Source organism: Panthera onca, chromosome B4 (assembly GCF_046562875.1).
Source record: "Panthera onca isolate mPanOnc1 chromosome B4, mPanOnc1 haplotype 2, whole genome shotgun sequence".
Lineage (NCBI taxonomy): Eukaryota > Metazoa > Chordata > Mammalia > Carnivora > Felidae > Panthera > Panthera onca.
Window position 1 is genome coordinate 7,586,752 of NC_138345.1, and position 13,344 is coordinate 7,600,095.

Consider the following 13,344-nt stretch of genomic DNA (forward strand, 5'->3'; position numbering starts at 1 on the left):
CCTGAATTGCCCCTCTTTGCACGGTGGCCTGGAAGCTCTCAGGGCAGAAAGCCGTGGCTCTTAGAAACCTCATCCTGTGTGCCCCTCATCTTTCAAGGATCACTGCTCTTCATTGTCTGATATACGTGATCTTACCATTCTTTCATACATTTGGATCCATTTTGGGTCTTTGGTTGTTTCAGGTGGGAGGCAAATTTGGCTGCCATTATTTCATCTTGGCTGGAGATACATGAAATTATATTTCCTATGGTTCTTCTCCAAAATATGACTCTCAGGCTAGAATTAAGCCTAATTCCTCAATCTTCTTCATTGTTTTTATCTGTTTTTGCTTTTTTTTTTTTTTTTGGTTTGTTTTCTCCAAGAGAATGATTGCAACCTGCCAGAGTCAAGTGATTCTTCTGAATAATGAGCCAATTGTTTTGCAGGTTTTTCACTTTCTCACTCCCCAGACGTCCTTTCTCACTACAGTTTTAATATTGATCTGCAAATGTCCTCGTCAATGCACGTGCCTCTATGTTTGCCTCTACTGTGTATTATCGTATCATACGATGTTCTATTGCTGATGGAATCCATGCACATTGTGGGCTATGAAGGTTCAGACCAACATTTACAAAAGTGACAAGCTTTGGGCAACTAGAAATCCTATTTCTAATTCTCTGTGCTATTGGATATTGCTACTTCTATCCCACCTGTAATTCAGGACTCCTATTGGATTCTTTCTTGTCTCTCTCCATCACCTGAGATCTGGTATCTGATTATGTCAACTGTTTTTCTAGAAAATCCTTGTCATCTGTTCTTTCCTCTGTATTGCCACCTTCTAGTTTGGGCTCAAATAAAATATCCCTTGACGGCTCTGATAGTCTCTCCTCCCGACTCCCTGTGCTGCCCCAACAAATCCTGAAACGTGTATTCAGTGTTTTCTTTGTTTCAGGAAGCGTTGATGGCTGGTGTGAGATGGACCAATAGTACTAAAGCAAAGCTTTAATGTCTGCCTCCTCCCTGTTCCGAAATCCTTCATGAATTCCTCCTTCTACAAGAATAAAATTCAAACTCCTTTGTGTGACGGTCACAAGATCTAATGCAGCCTACACTTTTTGTTCAATAAAAAGTCCTTTTGTTCTTACATATCAAACATTCTCTTTGCTTTGCTAGACTTTGCTAGAATGGGCATTTATTTCTCCTGCCTTCAAGTGCTGACCCAAAGGCCTCTTTACCACAAAGCCTAATTTGATCACCTCCAAACTGGAGGCTTATTTTCTCATGGCCCCTCCCACTTTTTACCTTATGTTATTTTTATTGATGCTCATATCTTACCTCCTTCACAAGACTGTTTGAGGAGAGGGTTGGCATTGGGCTCATCTTTCCATTTTCTGATGTGTCTTGTGCTTCATCATAGGTATTCTATAAAAGCTTGGAGAATGGGTGAGTAAATTAGGACAATGACTCACTTAAATCAATTTTATTAAAACAATTCTAAATGACTAAAAAATTCTGCTGTCTATTTGGTGGGGAGAAATACAACTTACACCCGTTTGGGTTGGGCAGGGGAGAATAGGGTCTTGGGATTTTTTTTTTTTGAAGGTTTCCTTTTGGACCAATGCAGATTACTATATTAGCAATTCAACACTAAGCCTCCATTGGCAAAATATCAAGATGATTAGTAAAAGCAGTATTATATTCCAGTTTAGTGTCCTTCATAAACTTATCCTGTGAGAACTACCATTTCAGAAGTTGAGCTAAGACCAACACAGCTTGAAAATAAATGGAGACAGTTGGTGGCACATTGGAACACAGAGTAGGTTTGTTTTTCTTCTAGATAAAAATTATTAGTGGGTGCCTTGAGGTCATGCAAGTGGGAAATACTGAAAATATTTTAGAAAGCTTGAAATTTCATTTGATAACCCCCCAGCTCTGCCACGTTCTAGCTAGATGACCTTGAGCAAGTAACTTAACGGAAGCTTCAATTTTCTCACCTGTACATGGGAATAATAGCACTCCATACTGTTGCTATAGGAGTAAATTATTTTTTTATTTATTTTTAAAGAGAGAGAGAGAGTGTGTGTGTGCATGTGTGTAGGAGGTAGGGGCAGAGAGAGAAGGAGAGAGAGAGAATCCCAAACAGGCTGCACGCTTTCAGTACAGAGCCCAGTGTGGGCCTTGAATTCACGAACCGGGAGATCATGACCTGAGCCAAAATCAAGAGTCAGTCACTTAACTGACTGAGCCACCCACGCACCCCAGGAGTAAATTATTTTTAATGAAATCCTTAGCATAGTAGTTTTGTTGTGTTAGTAAGTTTATATAAGTTCTAAGTATTATAATTATTACTATTTGTTATTATAGCACAACTGACAAAAATATTTAAATTTGTCATTTTTTTCTTGCTTGATTTTAGGCTACATGAAACTTTCTTTGCATGTTGGATGAGCTCACAGTATATATTTGTTCAAGGAATGAATGAGTCTTGGGCTTGTCTCAAACCTTGTCATGGGAGGGGCTTAGACTGGAAAGCATTCCACGATAGCGTGTGATATTGAACACTGAAACGAGAGAGAGATCGAGGAGAAATCTTTTCGTCGAGGCCTTTAGGATTAGGAAAGTAACTCCTTCGTGTCCTCATTTGTGAGATAGAATCCTGCTTGAAGTGGAGGACAAGAGGAGCAGGCTGATGATGTCATACCTGTGTGATGATTTTAAAATCACAAATGCCAATCATTCAGCGACGCAGACAATACTGCCTTCTAGCATATTACCCAGACCCCCGTTTATATGGGAGGGGCAGAGAGAGAGAGAGGGAGAGAGAAAGAGGGAGAGAATCCCAAGCAGGCCCCACTGCTAGCACAGAGCCCCTCTCGAGGCTCAAACTCACGAACCCCAAGATCATGACCTGAGCCAAAATCAAGAGCTGGACGTTTATCCCACGGAGCTGCCCAGGCACCCCAACACCTACATATTTATAAAAAATATATAAGTGGCCACTTAAGTGCAGAGAAGGCCCCTGGTTTCAAATATACCCCTTTCTGGTTACCACAATGCCTGATGCTCCATAGTTACAAATCCATTCTTTTGGGGTAACACATCTGGCCAGAATTATATATCCCCTTTCAACGTGTTACCAGTAAAACGAGGGCAACCTTAAGGTCTAGGACTGTGAAGACCTTAGATATCTTTTCCAGGCAGCGAGGGATGGAACGAGGTGGATAAAATGCGAATTTTGCCTGAAGTTAGGAGTGGGACACCATTTTGGTGGGGAGCACAGGAGCTTTCAGGAGAGTGGGCCCCAGTGGGTGGGTGTGGCCAGGTGGCCAGAGTGTGGGGTCCAAGGCAGGTAGATGCGAGGCGCAACAGCACCGAGAAGGCGTTGGAGGAGGTCGCTGGTGTCTTGCTGTCGCTTAAAGCCGGTCTCATGACACACATTCGTCAAATAAAGGTGTTGGATTGGCTACGGTGCCGCTCGGCCCACTGCGTGGGCTGATCCTGGGTGGAGGGAGGAGGAGGGGTCGGAGGGTGAGTGATGGCATGTGGGTCTAGACCACAGCGACCCACCCGGTAGAGGGAGCGCGCCAAGGCCTTCGTTTTGCGTACGATCGCCTTTCACGTTTGTGCTCAGGGGTTGAAATCCTGGGCGGCAGACTCCCCCGAATCCCCTCCAGCTCTGACACGCTCAGATTCTGTGAACCGTTCTCAGCGTACCGTCCTGCGTAGCTGTGCTAAGTTCATCAATTTGAAACTGATGTCTGCAACTATTTCCAGCAACTTGAAACCACCGATCGGGTATAGGTGCATGGGATGCGATAAATTGAGTCAATTACAAACACAAACAAAATTTAGCACCTCTCTCCCTCACTTATCTCTTTATTTCCAGTACCAGAGGTTTTAAGGTCTGAATTGTCTGTGTGAATCGTCCCAGCATTTCCCTTCCATTTCTGTATGGAGATAAGTCAAATTATGGCCAACATTACCGTTGCCCCCAATCTCCGTTTGGCTTCAAGATAATGAACATCTCCTAACAACTTAAAAAAAAATTGAGATGCCCTTTTCACTTTGACCATACAGATGGGAAAATTGTAAATAACAGATCCTTGACACTCTTCAGAAATAAAATGTGATGAAGAGTTCAGTCGTCTGATTAAATTCTCCCAATAAAATCTCACCTAGCTTATTCGTACCCCGGGGATAAAGGGCTGTGCACACAATGCACATTATTTTTCTTTTGAACATACTTGTATCTTGTCAAGATGTCATCAATACAAATACTTTGACGTTTTTAGTGCAACGATTGGGAAGCAGGTTGAATTTTTCAATTCTCCCAGCCAATATAAGTCAGTCTGAGATACTTAATTTCTATTTGAGATCCTTCGTTTCTATTATAAACAGATCCCGCAGCGGGAGATAAATTTCATGGTAACAGTTTGGACTTTTTTATGAACCACCTGCAAGTTTTCTGCAAACAACATGTTTTATGGGAGCTCAAGGCAATGTTCACCCATCAAGACCCGACAGCAAGAGGAGGATGGATGGGGCCTTATCTCAGGCACACATGGAACCTTCCTTGTCCCCTGGCCTGACCTCCCTCTGCACTCATTTATGAAAATGATTCATCTTTAAAGAGCTTCCTCGCTCTGCCTGCAGGCTGTAGATCTTTTTGCACTGGACTTGTGTAGGCTGAGGTTATAAACTTCAGTGTGTAAGCCATTTGGAGGGGCTTAATTCTGAATGTTGGGAGAAGCAAAGAACACAATCCACGTGTTTCCTTAAAGGAACAGTCCTGGGACTTTCTTCTGCAGAAAGATGCTCCCAAGGGATTTCGTTGACAAATTGCATTGGGATTCAACTTTTATTCATGTGGTTAAAGTGTTGTCACAGTTAGCACATTTCAACAGAGTTGGAGCCGGAGTCAGAGCTGGAGTTGGGTGTTAACATGAACGTGGCACCCTCCCACCCTCCACGTGGAGACAGAGACCCTGCACTTTGCATTTCACATTTGGAGAGGGTACCGCAAAGGGTGTGATTTGTGTCAGAACCAGGGGGAATTGCAAGGGTCCTTCAGACAACTTCTTTGAACTGAAAAGCCTTGGAAGGTGAGAGTAGGAGGCGTAACCGAAGGGAATAAAAATCTGAACAAAAGCAAACGTAGGAAAAGGGAAAAAACCCCAGTAAGAATCGGCTCATTCATTCAGGCTAGACCCATGGGTAGTACAAACCATGGATTATTTCCGTCGTTCTTGGGAATTGGGTCTCACATTGGAAATACGGCAAAGCACCTCAGTAAATAAATATGCATGGGAGTCTGGACTTAAGAGAAATTGAAGGTAGAAACGGTCACGTTTACGCGTCTGACTCTTGATTTTGGCTCAGGTCATGATCTCAAGGTTTGTGAGATGGAACCCTGAGTGGGGCTGTGCCCAGGCAGCCCTTTCCTGCGTGCACATGTGTGCACGTGTGCTCTCTCCCTCAAAATAAATAAATAAACTTTAAAACCAAAATGAAATAAAATAAAATTCGATTTTTTGTGAAACATGGTTTAAGTAGAAATGAGATGCTCTTGACCAGGGTAGGCCAACATTTTTTTGGTAAAGGGCCAGATAGTAAGGTTTTAGGCTTTGTAGGCCACATGATTGCTGTCACAACTACTCAACTCTGCCCTTGTAACTGAAAGCTGACAAAGACCTTATGTAAATGAAGGGGTGTGGTTGTGTTCCAATAAAACTTTATTTATAATGACATGGGGAGAGGGTAAAGCCCCTCTGGCAGGAGTTTACCAACCCCTGTCCGGTCCACTCTGGTCCACTCATTAAAATTCAAGCAGGCCTGCGGCTACTTCTGTGTTTCTAGACCAAGGTCAATGACTGAGGGTAGTAATACCTAAAGAATGTCGCATTTTGCTACATGTAAATACTAAAAATGAGTGTAATGAAAGCTATTATTCTGCAAGGTTGGTAGTCCTTGGAAAACATTTCTAAGGCTAAGGAAGCTTGGTAAATGTGAGCAAGTCTTCTGGAGACTTTAGTTTTTCAAATGCATTGAGAATATCGAAGAGCAGAGGTCGGTAGCAATATTTCCCCCAAACTGTCCATAGAATCTGTCCCTTACCATCTTGGGACACCAGGGTTCTTTGGGATGCATGAATTCATGTCCCTTACCATCTTGGGACACCAGGGTTCTTTGGAATGCAGTTGGGCAACATTTCCCAGGTGCGTTCTCCAGGGAGATGTGAGTCTCTGAAATTGTCTACCTGCATTCCATGTGACAAGAGAAGCTAGATGTGTCTGCCCTACATAGCTTGCCTCAGACCATTCTCCCAATCTCCAGGAGCCACCAAGGTAAAATTTTTCATGTCGTTTTATCCTGATGGCTGGTTTTCTTAGGCCGGTTTGCGCTTCCTGGATAGCTAGTCACATGCTCTACTGGCCTACCTGATACTTTGCAAAAATAGGAGTAGAAATTAGATATTTATACTCGAGTTCTCTCAACTCTGCTTAGAGATATCATAAACACACACACACACACACACACACAAAGACTAGTCTTCTGAAAATTTCTGATGCTGTGAAGTCCTATTCCTAGAACCTAAGTCCTAAAGTCTTACCTTAATGGCGAATTCGCTCATGGTCAAGGATAGCAGCGATCAAACACAATGGCCTTGCAAATTCATAAAGGATGACAACTGTTCTCTGGCATAAATTTGCATACAATGGAGGGCTGAAAAATTCAGCCCCTCTCTCCTGAGCACTCTTCACAATTCATGGCCCAGGGCAAGATGCTATGGAAATTAGTACAATGAATAAGATACTATTCTTATCTTTGAGGAGATGTAAATCATGCAGGGGTTAAAAGAGTATAGTAGGGCCATGGCTTTCAAATTGGGGAGCCCGGAAGATCTACAGAGCTCCTCAAGGAAGGGGAGATCTGAGCTGAATCCCTGAACTCTGCTTCAATCAGAGGAGCTCTGATGTTATCTAGTATGTTCTAGAAAAAGAACAGACATTGGAGTTAGGAAGACACATCTCTCCTACCTACTAAGGTGCTACTGAATCTTCTGAGCCCATTTCTTTACACACCAACCATGGAAGGCCCCCAGGCTTCACAGATTTGCTGTCAAGATTAAATGAATGAATGCATATGAAGTGTCCAGTCCAGTTCCTGGCACGTAGTCATGCCTTATTGAAGGACAGCTAAATAATAAAGTAGAACATGATAAAAAGTCACAAGTATATCACAAGGTGCCTTGCATTTCATCTAAAGAACAGCTGGACTCCAGAGTATTTGTTGAATAAAAGATTGGGTGGAAAACATAAAAACGAAATGAATGAGAGAAGGAATGGGTAACTTGGCTGGCGGGGGGAGCACGTATGAGTAGGAACACCTGACCTGTGCTTTCACCCCAGTTCCTGAGTTTCAGCAGCCTGCTGACTTGAATGGAAGGATGCCACTTGTATCTGGACCACTCAGGTGCCCCAGAATCTACGGGAGTCATCACTACGGTGGATAAGACCTAGAGCCCTTACAAAATGTCAGATGATATTATGGGAAGGTTTTCCTAGAGATAAGGAAGGCGAGGAGTGGAGACAAAAGGACGGGGGAGGGAGAGGGAGAGAGAAATTGTAGTAATAGAATAACTTAATGCCAGCTACATGGACGAGAATCCTAATTTCATGATTTAATTTTCCTTGTAAACAAGCTCAGCATCTGTTCTATGGATCTTTACTCTGTTATAATAAGTAAGTCTGCATTTATATTTTGCAGGCATCAAATTTCTTCTTGATAGTTTCCTCTAAAATATAAAATATGACTTAAAATTTTAAAAAATGTTTTAATGTTTATTTATTTTTGAGAGAAGAGACAGAGCATGAGCAGGGGAGGGGCAGAGAGAGGGAGACACAGAATCTGAAGCAGGCTCCAGGCTCTGAGCTGTCAGCACAGAGCCTGACCCAGGACTTGAACCCTGAGATCATGACCTGAGATCATAACCATGACCTGAGCTGAAGTCGGATGCTTAACCGACTGAGCCACCCAGGCGCCCCTAACTTAAAATATTTTTGAAGTTAGGGACTGAGTTGATCCAAATCCTCAATCCCCTAAATGTCTAACTGAATGGGATGGCCCTTTTCACTGTATACACTAGAAGAAGTTTTCAAGGTAGTACTTTAACATATGATGATACAGATGGACAGAAGGCAAACTATGGAATGAAGGAAGGGAAAGGTGAGGCTGAGAAGGGCCTCTGGGTTCCCAGTAGAGACCAGGAAATCCCTAGCATTCAGCTGAGAGCAGAGAAGGAATTGTGTGACTTTCTTTCAGTATTGACTTACATGAAGTATATATCTCCTTCTCTTCAATACTTACACAGTGAATTGGATGAATAATTGTAGCTCCTTTCCTATGATTTCTTCTGCGAAAAAATCATAGTATTACGGCAATATTGGGAATTAAAGACACAACTCCAACCTGAATTTTGCTGGGTCATATTCCTATTTCCGTTCTGGTCCTCTGGACCAATTACTTCCCATTCCTCCTGCCACCCTCATAACTGGACGTTGGCAGGACCATTTCATATCTACACACACACACACACACACACACACACACAGCCCATCTGTGTGCCTCCCCTTGGAGTTGGGGAGCCTGCAAAGTCCATCCAGCTTCAGCACCTTCCTGACTGGAACCCCTTGCCTGTGGGAGTCCCTGCCACTCAGGGTGTGCACTTCCGGGTTGGGTCCCTACTGTGACAGTTGGCTAAATAGCTGTGGCTTCCAGGCTGTCAGTCCAGCCAGGAGATACTGCCATTTCTCCTCCCCTACCCATCTTTTGGTGTTCTCAAGGAGCTTATGCTGCATAATGCTGGAGATGCTGCTCTTCTGTGGAGGCATCGCGTCGTGTAGGTTGGCTAAGAGTCCCGTGGGGGCTGGGCGGGTAGGCAGAGCCAAGTGCTGGACATCAGGTTGTCGGAATCGCTTGCTCTTCTAAGCGTAACACTTCCGGATTGGGTTTACTTTGCAGGATCCTTTTCTCTGTGGAATAATCTTCTAACAGGAGTCCCCTCGGCCTGCAGGCAAGTAGTGGTTTTTTGTTTTCGTTTTTAACATTCTATTCATTCTGTAAGTGTATCCTGGCCTGTCTTTGAATGGTGGGTGTGGTTGAGGCTCAATAGGAGGTTCCCATTCTTCGTAAAAATAAAGCAACTAACAATTGCAGTATCGGTAATGGTACTGTTTCCTGTTAACATGTTTCAAAAATTGGAGAACGGAAAGAGACAAATCTTGGAGTTATTTCTAGGTTCACAATAGCTATTTTACCTTAAAGGGAACAAATAGAATCTGGACATTAGAAAAGGATCCTAGAGATGATCTCATGAAACACTCTAATTTCACAGGTGAAGAAACTGAGGTCCAGGGAGACCATATGCCCTGCACAATGTGTGCCAGCTGTTTTATGGCAGAATTGAGATTTCATAATACTTGGTCCAATAAGGGGCGCTTGGGTAGCTCAGTCGGTTGAGCGTCTGACCGGCTCAGGTCATGATCTCACACTACGTGGGTTCGAGCCCCGCATTGGGCTCTGTGCTGACAGCTTGGAGCCTGAAGCCTGCTTTGGCTTCTGTGTCTCCCCCTCTCCCTGCCTCTTCCCCACTTGTGCTTTCTCTCTCTCTGTCTCTTAAAAATAAATAAACATCAAGGAAAAAAAAATTTTTAAATACTTGGTCTAATAAAATTTTTCACTCTGCTGTGCTGCCCATCAAAGTTGTGTAGACACCTGTCCTTCCAATGACTTTATTCAACATTTAGGTTAGAAAAATGAGGGCTGTGCCTTCGTTTTGCTTTTTCAGTTTAGCAGGTACACCTGCAGGTTCATTTGTCATGCTCTTACAGTGGAAAGTCTAATGACTCAAGGCCAGAATATCCCACCGGATGCTTCGCCAGACCTCTCTTTTCTCCTCGTTCTCCCTCAGACTCTTTGGCTTTTGGCCAGGTCTTTGCTCTTACTTTGTACTTCAACCAGAGAAGAAGCAGGGGAAATAAAGGGAGAGAAAAATAAAAACAACAAATGCAAATATTTGGGAGGAAAAGTGTGGTGGGAGGGTCTGCATCGTCCGTGGGCTGCAGTTAGCTGTGTTCACCGTGTTTGAAGGAAGAGATAATGAACCCTGAATCTGGGCACATCGGTCTTCGGCCGCAGAGCTCTCCAGTGAAGACCGTGACCTTTTGTCAGAAATTTAATCTATAAAATCCTGAACTTGCCCATCGTATTCTTTCAGATGGTATTACTTACAAAGAGATTCTTTATTTCTCCATAATAAACTTCTAGTAGAATAATTCTGGGTATGCAGTGTACTTTGGAACACACACCTATTCCAGAAGTTAGGGTGTTCTGTCATCCATAATATGCTTTGCTCTATTTCCTTCTAAGGTGTTTACTTCCATGCCTTTGCTCTTGTCTTTGAAAGGTCCTCTTGGCCAAGCTTCCACCTTGCTATTGTTTCTGTAGCATCTGTGTAGAGGCTTTCTTCTTTTGAGTGGTCTATACCTCAGTACAGGGATGCAGAGCTCTGTAACTTCTGCGCGGGAGCTGGTTGGAAAATCGACGCGGAGTGATAGAAAATCCTGGCCACGTCCTGCCTTTGAAAATGCTTTTGCCTCCAGTCCAGTCTCAGCATAAACAATGGCGCTCTAGAACTCACCTGGTGCTTTTCATCCTCACGGTCCTTTGCAGACATTAACTAATTTATCCTTATTACATTCTAGCCAGGTAAAAACATACAATTCTGGTAGATCGGTATATTACGAGACCCACAAGTTCTTGCGGTGTTATAACTTTGGTCCCCTCAGTAATGCCTCCAAACACAAATCCCTAAAAATGTAACCAAATCTCCATAGTATTCGTCTTTCTGAACAGATGCTGCCTTTTTGTTGGTTCTAACTTTAAAGCTCAAAAAAGGAAGAAAAGAAAAAAAGGTGCATTTTAGCAGGTCCAAAAAGTGAACACTTGCAAGAGTCTGTCCACCTGACTGAGCTGCAGAGCATTGGTACACTTTTCCTGTCATTTTTATAAATTAAGGTGTAATTTACAATTCCACCTTTTTAAGTGCTAGGTTCTGCATGGGGTTCCGTAAGTGGGTTCCGTTGAGTGACCAACATCAGAATCGAGACGTAAAGCAAGTCCATCGTGCCCGCCGATGTCCCCCACGACTTTTCAGTCAGTCCTTTCTCCCGCCCCCAACCACAGGCAATCCTGTTCCTATGGTTTTGTCTTGACAAAAAGTTTCTGTAAATGGAATCGTAATGTGCAGCCTTTTAGCTCTGGCTTCGTTCACTTAGCGTAATGCTTTTGAGTTCATCCGTGTCGCTGCGTGAGTTAGCAGCCTGCAACTTTTTATCAGCGAGTAGTGTTCCCTGCACGGATGTACCACCAGTTGGCATATGCACCATTCTGCACACGAGGGACATTTAGGTGGTTTCTAGTTTTGGGTGACTACAAATAAAGCCACCCTAAACATTTGTGAATGCATTTTTGTAGGGATGTAAGTTTCCATTTCTCTTGGGTAGGGTTATACTTAAAAACCTTTTTTTTTTTTAAGATGGGAAAATAAGTGGATATAAGCACTTGAAGCAACATACAGGAGAAATATTTATTGGCTCCAGATATTTAAATGTTTGGAGTAAGAATTTCTTTAGACTGTAACTCACAAAGCACCCAGAACAACAACAAAAAAGCGTGTCTTCTGGTGCTTCCCCAGACTTGACAAATTAGTCACATTTTTTTTTTTTTTGTTATTTAAGAGATATTGATTGGGACGCCTGGGTGGCTCAGTCGGTTAAGCATCTGACTTCGGCTCACGGCACGATCTCGCGGTCCATGAGTTCGAGCCCCATGTCGGGCTCTGTGCTGACGGCTCAGAGCCTGGAGCCTGCTTTGGATTCTGTGCCTCCCTCTCTCTGCCCCTCTCTGGCTCATGCTCTGTCTCTCCCTCAAAATAAACACACAAAAAAGTTTTAAAAAGTATTGATTGACTACTAGATGCCAGCCATTCTTTAAGCAGTGTTCCTGATAGTGAAGTAAGAGACAAGGATGTTTCTGAACAAACAAAGATACGTTTGCTGCCTTTATACGCCAGGACTCTCTGTTCCCATTACTCTTGCATAAAACAGTCTCCACGTGTGTGGGAGGGGGTGAGGCGTGGAAAGAGAGCAGACCTTCTCACAGATCCCTTGTATCCTCTGGCAGGGAATGGGGAGTTGCATTTCTATTAGATAGTAGATTATAAGATTTTATAAACCTTTGTTTACAGCAGGCATTTATGTCTCTAATTATGCCCCCCAAATTGGGTAATGGATTATGAAAGGGTAGCAAAATGGCTGTACACATGTTGGTGGAGTAAGTGAGGGTTGGCTGTCTGTTGGTTTAAGAGGGGAGGTCCCTGGAAGGATCCTACTAGGAAACTTCATCCCCACCATCTTGTGATAAATGCATGAGATGCTGCTATGACGTATTTATTGCTGTGCATTAGCATCATTGTAATTTCTCAAAATAAAAGATCGCATTGTACTGGAAGAGAGAGGATATACTCCAGTGTTACCTTACTTCTGTTAACTACGAGGGATCAGGCAGCATGAAATCACCTCCAAGGAAGCAGCAGTGAGGATGTTGGCTCAGACGTGGCCGCGTCTGGAGTTCAACTCTGCCTACTTCACATTTTCGTCCAAGATAGATTTCCTGGGGAGGGGGGGGGGAGGGAGGGGTTCAGTGTCCAATGATCTCTCTACTCACTCCTTAGAGTTTGATTTTACAACCAAATCAAGAAACCACTTGGGCCAATAGCTTCATCGTCAGGTCTTCAATTCGTTGAGTAGTTTTGTGGTTCCAGAAAGAAATCAAAAATTAAAATAAAACATTTCATCAACAGACTTGTCCCGCATATACTCCTGGCTGGTCTGGGAAGCAGGAAGAGCTCTCACCTAACTCACCACGAAACAAAACGTACCGAAGGCTTTGGAGGCCCTGGGGTCAGCCCTATGAAGGAAGCTGGGCACTTGTCTGCTAAAGCACACTGAAGCCATGGCAAACGCTTCCAACCGAGATGGCTAATTGCTAAAATTATCTGGGCCACGATTACGTGATTTCCCATCAGCACGCTCTATAAGTTACAAAGAGCCTATTTCTTTCTCAAAAAGGGCCAGGATCTTCCTTGCTCTTCAAGACCACCGGGGCTAAACATTTGGCTCTGGTGATAGGGAAACCTCAAAATGACGAGTAAGGCATTTTCTGGGAACCAGAGCTCACTCTTTCCTGATGAATCGTCATGCGCTTCTGAGAACATACCCCATCAGTCCTCTGAAATAGAGAATC